This window comes from Choloepus didactylus, chromosome X (assembly GCF_015220235.1).
Source record: "Choloepus didactylus isolate mChoDid1 chromosome X, mChoDid1.pri, whole genome shotgun sequence".
NCBI lineage: Eukaryota > Metazoa > Chordata > Mammalia > Pilosa > Megalonychidae > Choloepus > Choloepus didactylus.
The window spans coordinates 18,510,459-18,522,283 of record NC_051334.1 but is presented as its reverse complement, the minus strand read 5'-3'; the positions used below and the strand labels follow the sequence as shown (position 1 = coordinate 18,522,283).

At 38.5% G+C, this 11,825-nt stretch overlaps 1 pseudogene; it reads left to right on the top strand.

Annotated features, from left to right (window-relative positions):
- Positions 1 to 570: 570 nt before the first annotated feature.
- LOC119523353 lies at positions 571 to 5,204 on the top strand (annotated as a pseudogene).
- The last annotated feature ends 6,621 nt before the right edge of the window (positions 5,205 to 11,825 follow it).

Sequence of the window (11,825 nt, the reverse complement as noted above, 5' to 3'; positions counted from 1 at the left end):
GTACGCCACACTCAGATCTTGTAAATAAAACATGACAATCTGAAGGTCAGAAACTGTTTTTCTAGGGTTCTCTGACTGCTAAAAGTAGGACCCATGATTAACACATATCTTCTGTACAATTGTCTTTTAGTCTGATGAATCACTGACGTTCAATGTATAATCAGATCTCATATGTTCTGTTCCAAAGAATTTTTTAAAATATGCCTAATGATTCTTAGCAGTTATAGCTGTTAAGAAGATACTGCAAATACCATAGCATTTGCTGATCTGTTAATATCTTTGTAAATTTACCATGATTGCACCATTAAAAGGTTCATAGAGATTAGAATGCTGGTTAGGATACTATGAAAATATACACACCACCACCAAAACAAAAGGGAGGAAAACAAATGGCAACCACCATGCAAAATAAAATAAAAAATATGCCATTATCATTCACAAGAAACAAAAAATAAACAGTGGATTGCTTCCAGAAAAATATTTAACTATTTTGAAATAATGCCGTTATCATGGATCAAAACTGATTATCAATTAAGAATGAAATTATTTTTAATTCAAAACATCATACAAATGGAAGGCACTCACGGAAGGTTTACAAAGGTGGGGGATCCCCCAGACCGGAAGGTACCAAAGGTGAGTAGGGACTTAAGAAGGGGGCATTGCAGCTGCTGGATAATGCTCTGGAATGGGTTGAGGAGCTAGAGACCAGGGCAAATAAGACCCTTAAAATGAAAACAACCTCACTGCTTACTTTCAAGGATAACGAGGAAGTAGGAAGCTGAAGAGACCACATGCAACCCCCTCAACCATTTTGGGAGAGACCCCTCAAGAAGGTGCTGGCTTTACAAAGGAAAGGAGCACCTGCCTTAAGTCTCCTGGGGCTGTGGGAACCAATTACCACAAACTTGGTGGCTTGGAACAACAGATTTTATTCTCTCACAGTTCTGGGGGCCAGAAGTCTTAAATCAAGGTGTTGGCAGGGCCGTGCTCCCTCTAAGGCCCTAGGGAAGAATCCTCCCCCCCCCCTTCCAGCTTCTGGTGGTGGCCAGCAGTCCTTGGCTATTCAAGGCTCAGAGCCACACCACTCCAGTCTCTGCCTCCATAGTCACACGGTCTCATAAGGACGTCAGCCATATTGGATCAAGGGTCCACCCTTCCCCGGTATGACCTTATTTAACTAATTCCATCTGTAATGACCCTATTTCCAAATAAGGTCACATTCCGAGGTACTGGGGGTTAGGATTTCAACATATCTTCTCGATGGTTGCAACTCAACCCATAACAACACCATATGTAAAAAGAAAAGGGGGAGAGCAATACACAGAGTCATTCAGAAGTAGCCTTGAGGTAGAGCTGGTGGTTGATTCAGAGCCTTGCTGGGCATCTTGGTAACTGGAGAAGAACCACCCCAGAGCTTGCCTGGCCTCCATGGCCTCTGGGTGAGCCATCTTCCTCTGCCCCAGCCTGGATCCCCCAATAGCTCTAGAATTTGGGGGGAAGGGGAGTGGCTGATGCTAAGTCTTGCAATGCTGTGGGCATATTTAGAACTCTGAGGTAGCTTTTCATTCAGAAATAGCCTGTGAATTTTTTCACATAACTAGGGGCCACTTAGCTAGAGTTGCAAATAATCATTTGAAATCACCAAATTCTATGTTACGGTTGAAGGGCAAAGGGCTTTATTTATGGATGTTGAAATAATTTGTTCTAATATAAGAAATTAGAGAAATAAATATGAAGTATGTATTCCAGGCACACTCAAGATAAAAATAAAACTCCTTTTAAAAACTTAAGGGAAACACAATGACACATTCGAGGCATTTAACAAATAGCTGTTTGAGTCAGGATATTCAAGTGTTATTAATTTTTTTAAATTAGGGCTCTCATGATTATATTTGTTAGAGTATGCATAAAGCTGTTATTTATCTATTCTGAAATATACCGAGCCTCCCATAGTGATCCAATTTACCTACCTAATTTGTCTCTAATATGCCAGCACAGCTCTACTTTGTATTAGCACATCTGCGACTAAATCAGTCAATAGAAAGACTACTAGCAATACCCGTTGTTTTTCTTTAAATTAAAAAAAAAAAAAAACTGTTCAAATCAGAGACAGAAGCCATGCATCTTCATGTGGCTTAGTATGCACTAGGATAGAATTTAACATCCTCTTAATTCACATGTTTGCTTCTCAAACTATTGTCACAGACCAATAATTTTGTAAAATATAACAAAAATAAGATAATAGAAAAATGATATTAAAGAGCATGAAATGCAAGCCCACTGATCATACAATGTCACAGTCATGTCAAATTGCTATAGAACTTTCTGAACTTATTCTCAATCCCTGTACTTATCTCATTACAAACCAGTAACAGTCTGTGGGCTGGCACTGGTACATGGATCACACTCTGAGTAGCCCTGGTATAAGTTGCATCCACTGTGATGAGTTCCATAGAATGAAATTATCTTTTGCATTTGAACTTTATGGTAAATGTTCCCTGAAATAAGAAAGCCCTTGACAGTGACTTGGAAATCATCACCCCTTCTCCATTAACCTGTATGATATCACTTAATGGGTCTTCAAATTATGACAGGTCATTCTGCTATACACTAAATTCCCCTGAAGGGAAAGCTGCCTTCTCTCATTTGCCTGAGTATTTATTTACCTCTCATCTAGCTTCTTAAATAATTTAAGATAAGTATTGAATGTGGCATTTCCCTGTTTAATATTTCTTCCAAACCTGATTTGCAGAAGTTGCATGCTAATTCTTGGTGCAAATTCAGCTCTGTAGATCCTTCAGTTTGGCCTCCATGGTGTTTTGTCTTTAAATGCTTTTAGGTGAAGCATTGTCGAACCCCAGCCCGAGTTACATGTGGTACCTGGCTGTTTGCCTTCAGTTTCTTACCCAGAGCCTCCTGCTGTAATGTAAGAATGTGCGTAGAGATCAGATCCACCTGGCTTAGAATTTGAACTCTGCAGTAGGTTATGATGATTCCTGTGTCACCTAAACAAGTTGCTTGAATGCTCTGAGACACACTTTCGTCATTTATAAAATGGAGATGATAATACTCAGATCACGGGGTTCTTGGGAAGATTAAATGAGGCAAGTAAATGCATTCTGCATCTGGTGGGTTTACTGCTTCTTGCTGAAAAGGAGGGAAAATGAACCCATCAAAAATACACCTTTACTGTAAGTATAGAGGAAATGCTATGCTAATTCTTGCAGCTTTGCCACCTGGAAAAAAGATGACTCAGAGGGCCTGAAGTGAGAATGAAAGCTCCAAGGAAAAGAGCTGCTTAAAGCAGTTCCCTTGGGATATAAAAAATGCACCACCACCCCCAAATAAAAAAGCAGCAAGTGCTCATCCATCCGATGGAGCCATCTTCCCTCCCCACCTTGCCGACAAGCATCATTGCCTGAATGACTCTGCACTTTCCGTGAAGCTGTTGACCTCCATGGTACTTCCGGTTCTTAATTGGAAAAGGAATTGCTTATCTACTAAACATGGAGATTTCCATGACTCTAGGAAATTCCTTTAGTGGAAGTTTATGGTTTCTAGGGCTCCTTGTTTCTTGTGAAAACCAATTTCTAAGATAATAGATCAGATCTAAAATGATTCGATTCATAATCATTTCATTTAAATGTGTGTTTGAGAGACTGCATTTAATAAATCAAATCACGCATGCTCATAACGCAATTATAGCCAGTCGTAAGACACTACTTACGTCTTCTGGTCAGTAGCCTAAGCCTACGCTGCTGTGCTGAACCCGGTGCAGTGATTCGATTCCACACTCTGTTTGAAGTGCTCACAAGTCTATATGTATTTTTCAGTCAGTTGAATTAAACATGGCTACCGAGTGTTTAATTTTAGTTATAAAATTAATGCAGATCACTATTAAAAGTCTCAAAAATTTAGAAGGGAAATTAAAAATTAAAGTTGTTCCCCAGCACACCGCAACTCCCCACTCCCACACCCATAAACACAACACCTTCCTACATCCCTGCCGAGGTCCTTGCAGCCCTAAGATGCTACACATCTCTGCTCTGCTCCTCACCTTGATCTGAAACTCTGGGCATAACCTATTTGTCAGCCTACTCCATTCTTTTCTCCAAGAAGGGTCTTGCTCCATCTCTTTTACTTCCAGCTTGTGGCCTACTAAGAGGCTAGAACCCTCTTGACACAAGAATTCTGACTCAACAATAACAAAAGTTAATTATATTGTTTTTAAAACATATAAAATTGTACCACGAGAGTCTTATATTGTACCCAAGCAAAAATACAGCCAAAGTTAGCCTCTGAGGAGACAATAGAGTCCCTGTAGAAGTCCTCTGCTTAACTGACTGACCCTTTCATTCCCTGTATAGAACAAGGTGACCAAAGCCCATGACACTCAGAATGGCCACAGCTACCAGGCTCCCTTCTCATCCATCCACACAACTCAGTTTCAATCTTTTTGAAGCTGTATGCTTAAAATAATCAGTTGGGCAGCACACCTAGTGGTCAAGAGATCTCTCTTGATTCAACAGTGTTTGCATAGAACAGGCCCAGGGACTATCCCTCCTTCAGCCTCAGACCACCCTCTAACTTCCTCTCTCATTCAACCTCCGGGAACATCTTCTCCACAATCGCCCACTTCCAGGACCAGCTAACACCATTTTGGGGGGTTAGCTCCTCATCTGCCAACCAGGAGCTCCTGGATCCCTCAGAATTATTCAGGAGAAGTGGAGGCCTCCATCAACAACCTGGTCAACATGCATCAGTGGTCCTCCTATACCTGCCTCTCTCTGGGCTTCTATTTCCAATGCAATGATGTGGCCCTGGATGGCGTGGACCACCACGTGTTGGCAAAGAAGTGGGAAGGCACTGAGCATCTCTTAAAGATGCAAAAGCAGCACGGCTGCTGTGCCCTCTTCCAGGATGAGCAGAAGCTATCCCATGATGAGTAGGGTAAAACCCTGGATGCTATGGAAGCTGCCATGGCTTAGAGAAGACCCTGAACCAGGCCCTTTTTGTATCTGCATGCCCTGAGACCCGCCAACACAGACACTCATCTCTTCCTGGAGAGCCATTTCCTAGATGAGGAGATGAAACTCATCAAGAAGATGGGAGACCACTTGACCAACCTTTGCAGGGTGGCCAGCTGCAGGCCAGGCTGGGCGAATAAATATCTCTTCAGAAGGCTCACCCTCAAGCACAACTAGGAGGCTCCAGAGCCCAGAAGCCTTTGGGAGGCCCCTCTGCATTCCCCTGGCATCCAGGCTTCTGCCTGATCCTCTCCTCCAGCCAGGAGGCATCTTTTTAACCAACCACCTTGCAGCCCTCTAATAAGCTGAGAACTAAGTGTAAACAAGGAAGCTTTATGCAGCAAAAAAAAAAAAGTTGGGTTTTTGTTCTCACATCTGTTTATTCTAATTGTAATTGTATTTATGTTATTTAATTTTAAGTATTATGCAAACTAATGAAATATGAGTTCAAGGGAGGGGGAGGAAGCAGAATTGGGCAGAGGGAGAAACTGAGTGGCAGTGCCTCCTTCCTCTGGCCCACACATGATGATCCCAAGGGCAGTCCTTAATAAACATCCTGCCTGCTAAACTCCATCTCAGCATCTGATTCCCAGGGAACCCAATCTGCAAATGTGTTGCTATGCATTATAGCACTTAACTTAAGGAAATAAAAATGTTTATGTCCCTATAGTTAAAATATGATTCCACCTGAATATGGTCAGACCTTAAGTTGAAGGGAAGTTTAATCAAAGGTACCCACTAGCCAAGAAGAGCAAAATAAAGGACATAACTTTTCAAGAGTTTCACAGACTGATAACCAGAGAAGAGGGGAAAACTGGAATTTGTAAAAACATATTTCAGCAATCAAATCTTATAGGAAAGGAAGTTCAATATAATAAGTTTAGAAAATCCAGACATTGCTATTTAATAACAGGATTAGAGGTTCTGGCTAGATTAGAAACTATGTGACTCCATAAAAGAAGAAGAAAATAAAGCACCAGAAATTCAGAATTGCAACACATATTTCTAGACCTTTTTCTAAGATGACTAAATTTAGGCAGGGAAGGGATTGCTCCTCATTACTGATGATAAAAGAAATACGATCTGGTCAACCAAGATGGAGGTGTAAGACACTCCAGGGTGCCGATACCCCACAGAATCTTTGAACAACTAGGAAAAACTGGCAGAGTCATCATCCTCAGACCTCCAGAAAAGAGTTAAAGGGTTGCAGTAACTGGGTAAGGGCTGATTCAAGAAAACATAGCTTTATAAATTGTAGGAGATGCTCATGGCACACTTGCTGGCCCCTCCACCATCCCTTCCCCATCATGGTGTGGAGCCAGCCTGTGCTCCCATTGTGGGTCCCTGGTCCTGTTCTGGAGGGAGCAGAACAACCACTATGTACATGCAGGGGTGCCTGTATATCCTTGCCAGTCTATCGGGAAACTGCCTGAAAGACTGAACCAGGAAACTTATATGGGGCGCCATCTCCCAGAACACACCCTGTAGGCAGAAGCAGCTTGTGGAAGGCTAAAGCAGTGTAAGAAACAAATCAAAGCAGCCTGAGGTGAAGGATTACCTACTTTCATTCATACAATTGGAGCACCCCAGAGGGGAAGAAAGTTTATTTCATGGGGAGTAGAGGGGACATTCAAATTCCTTAAACAGGGGAATTCCTAAGGCCACCAGTAAGCACAAGCATAGGACAAGATGGAGGCTCAGAAAAGATAGATGGGATCCTGCACTTCGTTTTTGCCCTGGGCTGATCTTCTTGATAGGAGGGCTAAACTCTGAAAAAGAGAACACACCAATGAAAAACCAATTTGAAGAGACTGAAAGGTATTTGTTGCATTGATTGGTTTGTTTTTCTTTGCTCTTGGCACTCAAGGAAATCTGTCTTATCACTAGCTGGCACTCAAGGAAATCTCTGTTATCGCTAGCTGAATATAAACTTGAGGAACATACAGCTCAGAGACTAAATCCCAAAGTTAACACTTCAAAATATCAAAATGTATATTGTGCAACAAAAGATTACAAGACAAACAAAGAAATGAAATGATAGCTCATCCAAAGGAACAAGATAAAAATCCAGAAACCATCAATGAAGAAGATCAGACTTTGGAAGTATGGGACAAAGACTTTGAAGGAGATAAAGGAAAATTCAGAGAAAGAATTAAAGGATATGAGGAAAATAATAAATTATGAGTAATATGAGAATCTCAATAAACAGAAAATTAAAAAAAAAAAAGGAATACTGGAGTTGAAGAACACAAAAACTGAAATGAGAAATTCCCTAGAGGGTTTCAACAACAGATTGGAGCTGGCAGAGGAAATAATCAGTGAACTCAAAGACAAGAAAACTGAAATGATTTAGGCTGAGGAGCATAAAGAAAAAAGAATTTCAAAAAGCAGAACAGCTTAAGAGGCATGTGGGACACCATGTACTATACCAATATACTCATTATGGGAGTCCCAGAGGAGAAGAAAGAGAGAAAGGGGGAGAAGGAATTTTAAAAAAATAATAATAATGGCGGAAAATGTCCCAAATTTAATGGAAGACATGAATATGTGCACTCAAGAAGCCCAACAACCCCAAATAGGGCCATCCCCAGACTCAAATCAGTCAAACTGTTGAATGCCAACCACAAGGAGAGAGTTCTGAAAGCTGTAAGAGAAAAGCAATGTATTACGTACAAGGGCGCCCCAATAAGATTGTCGATTTCTCATCAGAAATCACGGAGTCAAGAATACAGTGGGACAAAATATTTAAAGTATTGAAAGAAAACAATTCCCAACCAAGAATTTTGTATCTAGTGAGACAGTCTTTTCAAAATAAGGGGGAAATTAAGTCATTCCCAGATAAACAAAAGCTGAGGGAGTTGTCACCACTAGATCTGACCTATAAGCAATGTACCATTGTAATGTATTTTTTGATATGTAACTCCATTTTTTACTTCTTATAGGTTCTCAAATGCAAATGCATAAAAAGTAATGATAAATCTATGGTTTTGGACATAGACTGCAAAAAGATATCATTTGTAACAAGTACAACAAAAAGGTGGGAGGACGGAGGGGTAAAGGAACACTGTATGTGTATGCTATTGAAGTCAAGTTGGTATCAAATTAAACGTGATTGTTATAGATTTAGTAAATTTAGTTAAATTATAGATTTAAATTTTGACTCCATGGTAACCACAAAAATATGAAAAATATACACAGAAAGAAATGAGAAGGGTATCAGAATGGTACACTATAAAAATCAAATATGAAAGTAGGCATTAATGGAAGAATTGAGGGACAAAAAAGGTATAAGACTGACAAAGACCAAATAGGAAGATGGTAGAAGAAAGTTCTCCATTATCAGTAGTTACTTTAAATGTAAAAGGATTAAACTCTCCAGTCAAAAGGCAGAGATTGGCAGAATGGATAAAAAAGTATGATACAACTAAGTGCTTTCTACAACAGATTCTCCTTAAATTCAAAGACATGAGTAGGTTGAAAATGAAAGGATGGAAAAAATATACCATGCAAGTAGTAACCAAAAGAGAGCTACTTATATCAGATAGTAGTTTTGACTTAGTCTATTTTATGAGGGTCAAATGTCACTATATACTGATAAAGTCATCAATTCAACAAGAAGACATAACAATTATAAATATATATACACCTAATGGCAAAGCCCCAAAATATATGAAGCAAATATTGACAGATTTGAAGGGAGAAATAGACAGTTCTACATTAATAGTAGGAGACTAGGAGACTTCAATATACCACTTTTAATAACAGAAAATCTAGACAGAAGATCAATAAGGAAAGAGAAGACTTGAATGATACTATAAAACAACTAGACATAAAACACATATTTAGAATACTTCACCCAATAGCAGCAGAATATACATTCTTCTCTAGTGCACATGGGTCATTCTCCAGGATAGACCATATTTTAGATCATAAAACAAGACTCAATAAATTAAAAACTAAAATTTGAAATCATACAATGTATCTCTTCTGACCACAGTGAAATGAAGGTAGTAATCAATATGAGAGGGAGAAATGGAAAATTCACAAATATGTGGAAATTAAACAACACACTCTTAACCAATCAATGGATCAAAGAAAATACCACAAGGGAAATTAAGGACTAACTAGAGGTGAACGAAAATGAGAACAAAACTTACCAAAACTTATAGGTTGTGTTTGTCAATGGTTCCTTACACTTTACAACCAAAAGCATAAGCAATAAAAGAGAAAATAAATAAATAGGACTACATCAAAATTTAAAACATTCGTGCATCAAAGGATATTATCAAGAAAGTGAAAAGACAACCTACAGAACGGGAGAAAATATTTGGAAACCATATATCTGATAAGGGTTTCATACCCAAAATTTATTTTTTAAAATACTCCAGCTCAGAGGCTAAACTTGCATATAATTGTGCCTAAGAGTCTCCCCCTGAGTGCCTCTTTGTTGCTCAGATGTGGCCCTCTCTCTCTATCTGAGCCACCTCAGCAGGTGAACTCACTGCCCTCCCCCCTACATGGAACCCGACTCCCAGGGGTGTAAATCTCCCTGGCAATGCAGGATATGACTCCCGGGGATGAATCTGGACCCAACATCTTGGAATTGAGAAAGTCTTGGCTAAAAGGGGGAAGCAAAATGAAACAAAGTTTCAGTGGCTGAGAGATTTCAAATGGAGTCAAGCGGTCACTCTGGTGGACATTCTTATGCACTATATAGATAACACCTCTTAGGTTTTAATGTATTGGAATAGCTAGAAGTAAATACCTGAAATTACCAAACTCCAACCCAGTAGTCTGGACTCCTGAAGACGATTATATAATAATGTAGATTACAAGGGGTGATAGTGTGATTGTGAAGACCTTGTGGATCACACTCCCTTTATCTAGTGTATGGATGGATGAGTAGAAAAATGGGGATAAAAACTAAATGACAAATAGGGTGGGATGGGGAGGATGGTTTGGGTGTTCTTTTTTTACTTTTATTTTTTATTCTTATTCTGATTCTTTCTGATGTAAGGAAAATATTCAGAAATAGATTGTGGTGATGAATGCATAACTATATGATCATACTGTGAACAGTTGATTGTACACAATGGATGATTGTATGGTATGTAAATATATTTCAATAAAACTGAATTTAAGAAAAAAATACAATGTGAAAACAAAAATTGGAAGCTTGGAAGAATAGAGTTTCTACAGATTTTTGACACATTCCATAATTTAATAATGGACATCGGTGAAGTGAGGCTCCTCATGCTGAACATCTGTAAAAAGTTATAAACTTCTTATGAACAGGACAGAATGCTTTGAATTTTATTTTCCATTAATAGAAGAGCTACACATAGGAAAATTATGACTCTAATGTCTTTCATCAACAGGTTAAAAAGGTAATTTAGTTATAACTTTACAGGATAGATTGTTGGAACCAGCTGTCCATGGATTGAAAATGAATTTTGAAAATACAGCATGACTTGTTTCATTTGGAACAAAGTTAAAAATGAGTATCTTGAGCTTGCTGAAACTGCTTTAGAATCTCCTCTTACATTCCAATCAACATACATCTCTGAGACTAGTTTCTCTAATTTGACTTTTTAAAAGAAAACATAGGTTTTTAAATATCTGTTATTTCCTGCGGGTAGCATCGTCAACCCAAACTGTATTAGATAAATTAACAAAAAGTGAGATTTTGTGGGACGTAACAAAATGTTACAAGTATAAAAGGGATTCTCTATATTAATCGCTTACATATTCTCAATAATGGTGTACCAACTTTAAAACTATTTTCCTTTTTCCATATTATGTTTATTTTAATGTTATTAAACATTAGCTAGTTATTAAAATGTGGTTTCAATGTGTTGTATCAATAAAAATACTCCAGCTCAACAACACAATCCAATTTTTACAATGGGCAAAGGACTTGAATAGACATTCTCCCAAAGAAGATATGCAAATTGCCAGGAAAACATGCTCAACATCATTAGCCATTAGGGAAATGCAAATCAAAACCACAATGAGATACCATTTCACACCCACTAGAATGGCTACCATTTAAAAATGGAAAATAACAAATGTTGGAGAGAATGTGTAGAATTAGGAACACTCATCAAACAGATTGGTGGTTCCTCAGAAAATTAAGTATAGAATTACCATATGACCCGGCAATTCCACTTCTAGGAATATACCCAAAAGAATTGAAAGGAGCGACTTGAACAGATATTTGCACACCAATGTTCATAACAGCATTATTCACAATTGCTAAAATACAGAAGCAACCCAAGTGTCCATCAACCGATGACTGGAAAACAAAATGTGGTATACACATACAATGGAATATTATTCAGCCCTAAAAAGGAACGAAGTTCTGATATATACAACAACATTGGTGAATGTTGAAGACATCATGTTGAGTGAAATAAGCCAGACACAAAAAGGACAAATATTGCATGATCTCATAGAGGCAGAATCTAGAATACAGTTTACCAGTGCTGGGGTGGGGATAGGGAATGGGGAATTAATGCTTAATTGGTGCAAAATTTTTGTTTGGGGTGGTGGATAAGTTTTGGTAATGGTAACACAACACTATGAATGTGATTGACACCACTAAATTGTATATTTGAATGAAGTCAAAAGGGGAAATTTTTGATGTATATGTTACTTTAATAAAAAAATTTAAAAAAACATAGGTCGGTACAACAGAAACAGTGAACCTTAATGTAAGCCATGGAGTATAGTTAATAGTGCAATTATAGTACTATTCTCTCATCAATTGTAACAAAGGTACCACACTAATGAAAAGTG